At 44.8% G+C, this 9,999-nt stretch overlaps 1 protein-coding gene across 1 annotated transcript in view; it reads left to right on the top strand.

Annotated features, from left to right (window-relative positions):
- Window positions 1-572: 572 nt before the first annotated feature.
- Window positions 573-9,999, top strand: part of TAOK1 (TAO kinase 1) — a 130,981-nt gene continuing 121,554 nt past the window's right edge. Inside the window, exon 1 of the mRNA XM_028154968.2 lies at window positions 573-1,253. The gene's annotated coding sequence lies outside the window, so the exon portion shown is untranslated. The remainder of the gene's footprint in view (window positions 1,254-9,999) is intronic.

Genomic DNA, 9,999 nt, shown 5'->3' with positions numbered 1-9,999 from the left:
AACCTACCTAAAAAATCCACAAAAACTTTTCAAGAATTTGTCTACTTCCTACCATCAGCATACAGGGTAGTTTAGATCTGTATTTCTCTTATTACCATTCCAAAAACTATTATAAACTGTTACAATCTTACAACTCAACTACACACCGATTACACTGACCAGTTTACCTCTAAATCCCACCGAGGGGTTGATCTAAGGTATGTAAGAAGGGGATAGTCTACATGTCAGGGCAAACTTCTCAATCGCAGGGTTAGAGGCGGCCGGATGGTTTGGGAATGGGAAGAGGGAAGGAGAGCAGATAAGCTCTTCTTTCTCAGATTTCAGGGTGAAATGAATGCATCTGACGCTGGCGTGGCAGAAGAGCTGCCAGCTGAACGAGGCCAGGCTGGACAGAGGCTGGGGATCAGGGCCCCTCTGGAGACTCCGCCCAGCGCAAGCCCTCGCGCGCTCCCGCGAGGGCGTGCGCGCGCACGCAGTCGTGTCTCGCGCAGGGCTGGGCCTGTCAGGCGGGAAATCTCGCGAGATCGGAGACTGGGATGACTATCGGGAGGAGGGGAGTGGTGTCGGGGAAAGGGGGGGGAACCTGGGCAGCGGCCGGGCTCTCTGGCTTCAGGGCTCGGAGAGCGAGAGGGAGGGTGGCAAAGAGAGTGAGTTGGTGCCGCCGCCTGCCTGAGGAGAGAGGAGGGGTCCCGCTTGCCTGCGCCCTTCGCGGGCCGAGAGCGCTAGGCACCCCACGAACCTCTGAGGCCTCCCGGCCCCTGGGGACCCCGCCCCGCCGCCGCCGGCCGGCCGGCCCGCGGCCTCTCTTCCCTTTGTGAGCGCCCCCTTCCCAGGGGTGGTGGTGGTGGTGGTGGTGGCAGAGGGTTGTGCGTGGGCCTGCCCGCCGAGGGGCCGCGGCGGGGGACCGACAGGGCCTCGGCTGTGTGAGGACGAGAGGCGGCCGAGGCCCGGGCCGGTTCCCCCGAAGCGGCGGCGGCTCCCGGCACTTCCCCGCGCCATCTTAGCTGAGCCCAAGCGCTGAGGGCGCCTCCTCGACCCCGGTCGTCCCCTCGCTCCCCGCCCCCCCCACCCCCCCGCCCCTTGTCGCAGAGCTTGGGCTGGGCGGCTCGTTGGGGCTCCGGGGGGGGCGGGGGGGGGCAGCGGTGTGTCGCCAGGCCCCCTCCTCCTCACTCCTCGCCTCCCAGCGAAGCGGCTACCCCAGCGCTGTAGGGGGCTGCGCCTGCCTACTCCGCCCCAGACCTGTCGGCGAAAGGGTAAGGGCACCTCTGCTTTGGGTAAGGGAGACTTGGAGGGGGCGGGGAAATTCGGCCCACTGTGGCCTCTGGGCGGAAGGAGGGTTGTGGGAGTGGGGTGGGGGAGGGAGACAAGGAGGGTCTGTGATTCAGTGGGTGGGGTGAAGAAGGTGGTGAGGTGGACGCCCTCCTGTTCTGAGGGGCCAGAGCAATTACATTCCTCTTTCCTGAGGGTCACCGGAAGGGGTGGTGGAAGGGGATGCCTCCAGGAAGGTGTGGCCCTCAGTGGGAGACGGGGTTGATGTTCACCCCGATTTAAAAGGCGCGAGGCCCCTTTCCCTTCTGGTCCCTCTGCTCCTCCCTCTCCTTTGTAGTGTCTGTATTCTCGGGAAGGGAGACTGTTCTGGGTAGCCTGCTGGGTGGGTTCCAAGGCCTCCCCCTACTCGCCCCCCAACCCCCAGGAAATCTATACCCCTCTTCTGTAGGGGTGATGGAAGCGTTTTTCTCCCCTTACCCTTCCCCCTACCCCATCTTTAGTCTGCTGCAGTGCTGCAGAAGTCCAAGGCAGTTTCTTCATACACAGGCCCGTGTATACACCGAAGGGAGGGGGAGCAGGACAGGGAAGTAATGGCGCTTCCCTTGGAAAGGTTACTCTTTTCCTTTGGTTTTAAACCGATAACAGCACCGGTTTAATATTCTTCCCCTGAGATCTGCCCCTGGGAAGTATATCTGTTCCTGTTATTGTCTGGGGGGAGAGGGTTAGGCCTCTCGAGAAGGGACCCTGCCAGGTTAGAACAGTTTTAATGTCTCTCCATCTCTCTTTAAACACCGGATTGACATTTGTGTGTGAGCATACTGGGTTTTCATTAGGATTCAAATAAGATAACTTGGTATCCCCCTACCCCCTTATTTCGTTTTATTTTCTTCCTATGACTTTTGTAGTTCTTGAAGAATTATTAAAGATCATTGCATACAGACAGGCAGTCTGATTGACATTCCTCTCTGGGCTCTGAAATTTTAGGGTTAATGCTATTTTGTAGAACACTGAAATTGGAAAACTTTGGAAATGATTAGGTTACAAATCCTTCTGTAGCAAATGAAAAAAATAAACGCTGTAATTTGCTTAATTATGCTATGATAGCATCTATATTTGTAGTCAATAAGTTGTTTTTCCACTTCTTTTGCTTCATGTCATATTTGTTTTAGTCAAACTTTCTTGTCTGGTTTACAGTAGTACTTGTTGGTTGCGTCCTTTAGTAGAGTAGAAATAAGAAAAATAAATATTTTGACATTCTGGAAGTGTGTTGCCAAGTGTATTTTGTTACCAAAGAGTAGTCTTGAAGTCTACTGTTGATACTTTTTTCTTTAGTATATAAATTTAGTGATGAAGTGATTTCAAAATGTTCCATATTGCATAGTCACAGAATTAATTATTTCACAAAGCAATGAAAATAACCAAAATATCCTCATATAATAAAAGCCTAATATGCAAATTGTCCCCTCCAATGGGAGTTCCACTAGGGAGTTTGACCAGGGGGCAGGGCTGGCCAGCCATCCGCCTGGGGCCCATCCTCCTGGCTGGCCCTGCCCTTGCTGGTGGCAGGCAGCCACTAGGGACCCTACCCGTGTACCAATTTCATGCACTGGGCCTCTAGTATACATATAGACATGAATTGTCTTGATATTTTACTATTTGGTATTTGTTATTTAAGCTTCACTTAGTGGGTGACTTATTTTTAAAGACTTTCAAACGCCATCTACATTTAATGTCCATAAGAGCTTTTGTTGTATTTTTTGTTTTTGCATTTTGAAACCTGTTTAAAGACAGGGATTTAAAGATGTTAGTAGTAGGAGGGTTAGACAACAATTTAGTTTCTGTCATCTTATTTTATGATTTTAATATGGGGAGACACATTAATGGTCTGTTAAATTAGATTTATTATTTTTCCTCAGAAAATGGAATTTTGCTTTATTTTTATTTTTATCTGGGCTTCTTTTAACTTTCTTCATTGTTTTGTTAATCCACACCTGAGGATATTTTTCCCCATTACTTTTTAGAGAGAGTGGGGGGGGGGGTAGAAAGGAGAGAGGGAGAGAGAAACATCAGTGTGAGAGAGACACATTGACTGGTTGCCTCCCAGACGAGGGTGAGGAGCAGGGAGCGAACCAGATTATGTGCTCTGGACCTGGAATGGAACCCAAGACTCTGTGCATAGGCTGATGCTCTAACCACTCATCAACACCAGCCAGGACTAGAGTTATTTTAACAGCACTTCCTATAAATCTTTATTTCATGGCACAAAGCTGCATGTTGTGGTGTGTAGAGTTTTCCCCTAGATGGCAAATTATTCCATAAAGTTTAATTCTCTATTATGGTTTGTTATTGATAATTCATATATACTAGCATGAATAAATGCAAACATACTGCTTAGTAAAGAGTGACTTTTTATCTTGGAAAGATGCAAGCAGAGAGGATTTATTAATAAAGGCTACAAAACGTACGTATGTACACAGGATATAGGTAAACTACTTGCTATAGTTCAGCATGTTAGAACTAAAAGAGGCACTTTTTAGGACAACTAAAAAGAAACCCTGTTTCTGTCGCTGGTGGGAATTGTGCTAAAAGTGGTAAAAGTATGTTCATGATCAATTTGATAAATTCATTATTAAGGAAAAACTGCCGGAGGGTTATTTCAGCCGACTTCTGATGCCACTGTCAGAAAGAATACTGAGAGCTCTTAGTCTGGGTTGGTTGATTTCAGATTAGTATGGTACTTATGTTACTAAATAGTTCATCTACAAAATGGCAGTGTACATCACTTCCTGTTCTTTCACAACTGGCCCTTTCTCTAGATTCCCTTTTAATGACTTAATTTTTGGCATTCTGATTCTGATTTGTTAATTTGGTTATAATTATCATGTTTTATAGATGGAAGAATTTCTTAGAATCAGCTGGGTTTAAAGGCTTTGAATAGTCTAAGGTTATTTTGGCAGTAACTAAACTTCCTTACAAATTAAGGAAAGTTTCTCAAACAAATTTAAACTCTGAGAGGTTTTTAAGAAATACAGTAGTGTACATTAGGACTCAAAGTATGAGTGAGTTGAATAGAAAATAATTATTATATTTTCTATAATACATATTTTGGGAGAGCTGTGGATACGGCAATTGAATGGATGTTAAATATAAAACAAACTTTCTGTATATCAAGGCATATACATGATATTTGGTCTGGTGGTATGATGCCATCCCACAAATAAAAAAGAAATTGATTTGTTACAGAATACTAGAAAGATTGGATGCTCTTCACTAACCATGAAGAATATAATTTGTTTTAAGAATTTGCTGGTACTTAGATATGAATACATAGTAAATCCAAAAGTTAGGCCAACTACTGATACTGAAATTAGAGTTAAGATCAATTCTAATTACCTGGAGATAAATTCTGGTGTGTTTTTTTTCCCCCTTGACTGATTTGTATATTAAAGTCAGTTAATTTTTCACCTGGGCAGAGTGGCTCAGTTGGTTAAGCATCATTCTGTGCACCAAAAGGTTGCCAGTTTGATTCCCAGTCAGGGCACATACCTGGGGTTGCTGGTTTGATCCCCAATTGGGTACCTTATGGAAGGCAAATTATTGATTTTTCTCTCCCTCTGCCCTCCCTCCTCCAAGCATGTCCTTGGTGAGGATTTAAAACAAAAGTTAAGTTTTCCATTGTATCTGTTTTTGGTTTTCAGTGGTCTCTATTACTTAAAATAATTATACTCATACTAATTTAATCTTTTTGAAATTAAGAGCTTTTTTGTATATATTAGTTAAAGGCTGCTGTTCAGTACAGGATCATAGTTGAATGAATCTCTTCCAAAAGTGTTATTTCTGTAATCAAGTCTTGCATAAAATTGGGATTGTTTTATTAAATAGAGTGCCAGTGTATGTTCATCTGCCTTTAGGTTTCTGTACTTGTTTATGGCTGGATTATTTTTTAATTTCAAATTCTAAAATATAAATGAAAAAGATACGAATCTGTATTTCATTCCATTCCATTGTTGGATCAAAGTATTATAGTTTTTAGTAATAAAAATTAATGTTTAATTTCATTAAAGATGTCTAATTTCTTCTAAATGTCAACATGAATTAAAAAGTTGGGTGGATGGACTAGAAATAATTTTCAGTTGGGATGTAATCTGTCAACATTTGGTAACAATTATTTCTATGTCAGTCTCTTCCATTTGTACTAGAAGCAGACTTTTTGTTCTGAAAAACAGTCTAAGGCCACATCTTCTTACCTAGTAGAAAAATAAGTGGCCTATAAAAGGTGGAAAGGTTTTTCAAAATATAAGTACCTGTAAATATAAGTACATGTAAATAAGGTAAGTAAAAGTACAAGTTACTGAGTACTTTGCATAATATATATATATATAGCTATTAAAAATGCCAGTGTCAGATAACTATATTTAATTGGCCTCTAATTTATCTTTAAAACAGAAGGGGCTAATTTTTCCTTTTGATAAAATTATTCAATACTAGAGGCCTGGTGCACAAAATTCATGCACTCAGGGGTCTGGGGGTCCCTCAGCCCGGCCTGTGCCCTCGTACTCCAGGAGTCCTCGGGGGATGTCCAACTGAAGCCGTCAGTCGGACATCCTTAGCGCTGCCATGGAGGCGGGAGAGGCTCTGCTCGCCGGCCGTGAGCCTGGCTTCTGGCTGAGCAGTGCTCCCCCTGTGGGAGTGCACTGACCACCAGGGGGCAGCTCCTGCGTTGAGCGTCTGTCCCTTGATGATCAGTGTGCGTCATAGTGACTGGTGGTTCTGCCATTCGGTTGATTTGCATATTAGCCTTTTATTATATAGGAGGAGGATAGTGTTGTACAGATTTAGAAGTAGATGAATCACTTCATTCAGAAATATATGCAAAGTTTAGTTTCTGAGAAAAACATCCTTCCTATATAATAAAAGCCTAATATGCAAATTGTCCTCTCAGGTGGTCGTTCGACTGGGAGACTGTGAGTTTGACCGCTTGCTGTGATGTGCGCTGACCACCAGTGGCGTGGAACATGGTGGGTGTCAGCGACATGGCACTGAGCGGCAGTGGAGGCGCTGCCGGCCCCAATGGACTGTTGCGGGATGGTGGAGCAGGGGAGTGGGTGGCACCAGGCCAAGGCGGGTGCGAGCGGTCAGGGCCTGGCCACAACTGATTGCCCCGCCCCTGACTGATCACCCTGCCGATGGTGACCAGCGACGGGGGGTGGGGCCGCTGCCTGGCTCCCAGGTGCTGAGGGAGTCGGGCAGAGGGCCTGGCCCTGATGGATCGCCCTGTAGGCAGGATGGTGGAGCAGGTGAGGGGGCGGTGCCAGGCCATGGCGAGGTGCCAGGCGGAGCTGTGAGGCTGGGGGCGCAAGCTGGGGCTGCGAGCCTGGGGGTGTGAGCTGCGGCCCGATCCCCGCAGGCCACCCTGAGGGACCCCACCTGTGAATGAATTGGTGCACCGGGCCTCTAGTTAACAATAGAATGGAACAAAATAATTCTGATTTTCAGCCACCAATAATAATAAAACTGGCACTTAATCTTAATTTCACCATTTATTAGCTGTGTAACTTGTTTGTGTAACTTTTTAAGCCTTACTTTCCCCATCTATAAAATGAAGGTAGTATCCACTTTACAAGGTTGTTAGGTTTAAATGGGATAACCCTTGTTAAGTACTTAACATATTACCTAATACATATTAAGCACTCATTAAGTTTTTGGCTACCACACATTAGCTGCTTATGAAATGCTTACAAATGAATACAGAGGATTTAATATTTAAGAATGAATTGCATTCCATAATTTTGATTTGAAGTTGAATTTATACATTTGGAGTTCAACATATATATTTGAAAAGAAATGGTTAGAATTTCTACCAAGGATAGCTTACAAACTTTTTGAACCTGTAATAGACTATTATGTAGTTCCCCAAGTGATTTTCTTTTTCCTGTGCTGTATCTAAAGCTCATCCTAAAGAATAAATTTCCTTTTCTTTTGGCACTTCATTTGTTTATTTAAGGCTCAGTTGGTGTATCACTCTTTTACTGCCTGGAGCTCTTTTCACCATCCCTAGTTTTGAAAGCATGCAAAGTACTCATGCTTTCCTAAGCATTTATTTATTTATTTATTTTATATATATATTTTATTGATTTTTTACAGAGAGGAAGAGAGAGGGATAGAGAGTTAGAAACATCGATGAGAGAGAAACATCGATCAGCTGCCTCCTGCACACCCCCCACTGGGGATGTGCCCGCAACCAAGGCACATGCCCTTGACTGGAATCGAACCTGGGACCCTCGAGTCCGCAGGCCGACGCTCCATCCACTGAGCCAAACCGGTTTCGGCTTATTTATTTTTTTAAAGGTATCCTTTGTAGGTGTGTCTTCACCTTGAAAGTGCTTTATATTCCACAATTTATTAATTCAACACATATTAAGTGATGATTATGTGCTAGTAATATACACTGAGTGGCCAGATTATTATGATCTCTGAATGCATAATAATCTGGCCACTCTGTGTGTGTGTGGGTGTGTGTGTGTATGTGTGTGTGTGTGTGTGTGTGTGTATGTGTATATATATATACACACACATATATATATATACACACACACATGTGTGTGTGTGTGTGTGTGTGTGTGTGTGTGTGTGTTAGAGGCCCGGTGCATGAATTCGTACATGGATGGGGTCCGGCCAGCCTGGCCAGGGGGAGGGGACATGGGCGGTTGGCCAGCCTGCTTGCTGGTCGATCTCCTGGTCAAGGGGACAATTTTCATATTAGCCTTTTATTATATAGGATATACACTGAGTGGCCAGATGGATATGCGTTCAGAGATCATAATAATCTGGCCACTCAGTGTATAGTCCCTGCTCTGGAGGAATTGTCTTCTCATTCTTTCCACCTCCTGATTAGTTTTCTCAAACCAGATATTCATAGGAGAGGAAGGACCTTCTTATCATTGTCAGTTCCTATAAGCCAGTGCTTTTCAAACTTTAGGTTGTGACCCATTAGTGGCTTGTGAATTCAATTTACTGAGTCACAGTAACAGTTGTTAAAAATGAAAAATAATCCATATATATAAAAAGCCAGTGACCATAATACCTTACCGATCGGTCGCTATGACACCCACTGTGGCCAGCAAACCAGCCAATTGGGTTGGGGCCGGCCGGCCAACCTTGCGGCCCCTCCCCCCTGCCAGCCTGTCCCTGATCGGACTCTTCCACCCTGATCAAGAGCAGGCCACTGGCCAAACGCCCCTTCCCTCCCCTTGGCCAGCCCTGCCCCCGATGAGCCCGCCACACCATGGTAGGCCCGCAGCCCCTCCCCCTGGCCGGCCCGCCCCTGATCGCACCCCTCCACCCCAATAGGGGATGGGACTGGGTGGCCAACCTCCTGTAGCCCCTCCCCCCACTTGACCCCACCCCAGATCAGCCTCCCCACCCCATCAGGGGTCCTCCCCCAGGCCACTGGGCCCAGACCCTGCTAGCGGTTCTCAACTTGTGGGTCGGTTCTCAACCTGTGGGTCGCGACCCCACAGGTTGAGAACCGCTGCTGTAGAGCCCAAGACCATCGGAAAATACAGATATTTACATTACGATTCATTAACAGTAGCAAAATTACAGTTATGAAGTAGCAACGAAAATAATTTTATGGTTGGGGGTCACCACAACATGAGGAACTGCATTAAAGGATCGCAGCATTAAAAAGGTTGAGAACCTTGAAACACATTAACCAGTAGAATTTTATTGTTTCTCATACAGACTTGGAAAAACATAAAAATAAAGCTTTTAGATACACTGCAAAAAATAAAAATAAAAATAAAAAGGTTGAGAACCACTGCTCTAAGGGTACCAAAATCCTGAAGTCCCCTATATAAAATGGTGTAGATCATTGCATACAGTTGGCCTTCTGCATCCATGGACACTCCCAACAACAGATCCAAAACAGAAGAGGTACTTACTGAAAAAAGTTTATGTATAAATGGACCCTTGCAGTTCAAACCTGTGTTGTTCAAGGGTCAACTGTATTTTTAAAATTTCAGTGTGTAGTAGTTATGAGTCTCTAGTTTGTATTTTGGATCGATTTCTAATTTATTATCACTGAGACTGAGAAAGAGATTTCAGAAAAAGTTGATGAACAGCATTACTAAACAAGGTCAGGGTTTTCCTTTTTTATACTTGGGAATTTAGTGTTACTCAGAATTGGAAAAGCTTTGTCTCTTTGCCAAAAGCATACATATCCTTGATTGTAAAGACTGTAAAGTTACTAATTAACCTATATTGAACTTGATGAGAAAACTACTCTTCATTGTGGCACAGAAACTCTGTATGTTGTGAGTTATAGTATTTAATATAGTAGAGGCCCGGTGCACCAAATCATGCACGGATAAGGTCCCTAGGCCTGGCCAGCAATCCGGGCCGATCAGGTTTCCCCTCTCCCCGCTTACGCCTTCCCTCGCTCCCTCAGTGCCTGCCACCGCCGCTGGTTGCCCATCATGGTCTGTGCTGCCCCCTGGTGGTCAGTGTACATCATAGCAAGCGATCAAACTCCCGGTTTCCTGGTCGAACTCGCTAGGGGACAATTTGCATATTAGCCTTTTATTATATAGGATAGTGTTTAAATAATCTCATGCTGTGTACATGGTTGATGATGATTGTGATGTTTTATCAGGACCATCACATTATAAGAGTTCTGTATTTCAATTGGTTTGTTTCAAAAGAGTTCTGAGTCCCAGAGGTACAATATAA

This window comes from Eptesicus fuscus, chromosome 20 (genome assembly GCF_027574615.1).
Source record: "Eptesicus fuscus isolate TK198812 chromosome 20, DD_ASM_mEF_20220401, whole genome shotgun sequence".
Taxonomy (NCBI): domain Eukaryota; kingdom Metazoa; phylum Chordata; class Mammalia; order Chiroptera; family Vespertilionidae; genus Eptesicus; species Eptesicus fuscus.
Note: the sequence above shows the minus strand (reverse complement) of the source record. Positions and strands in the feature narration are given on the sequence as shown.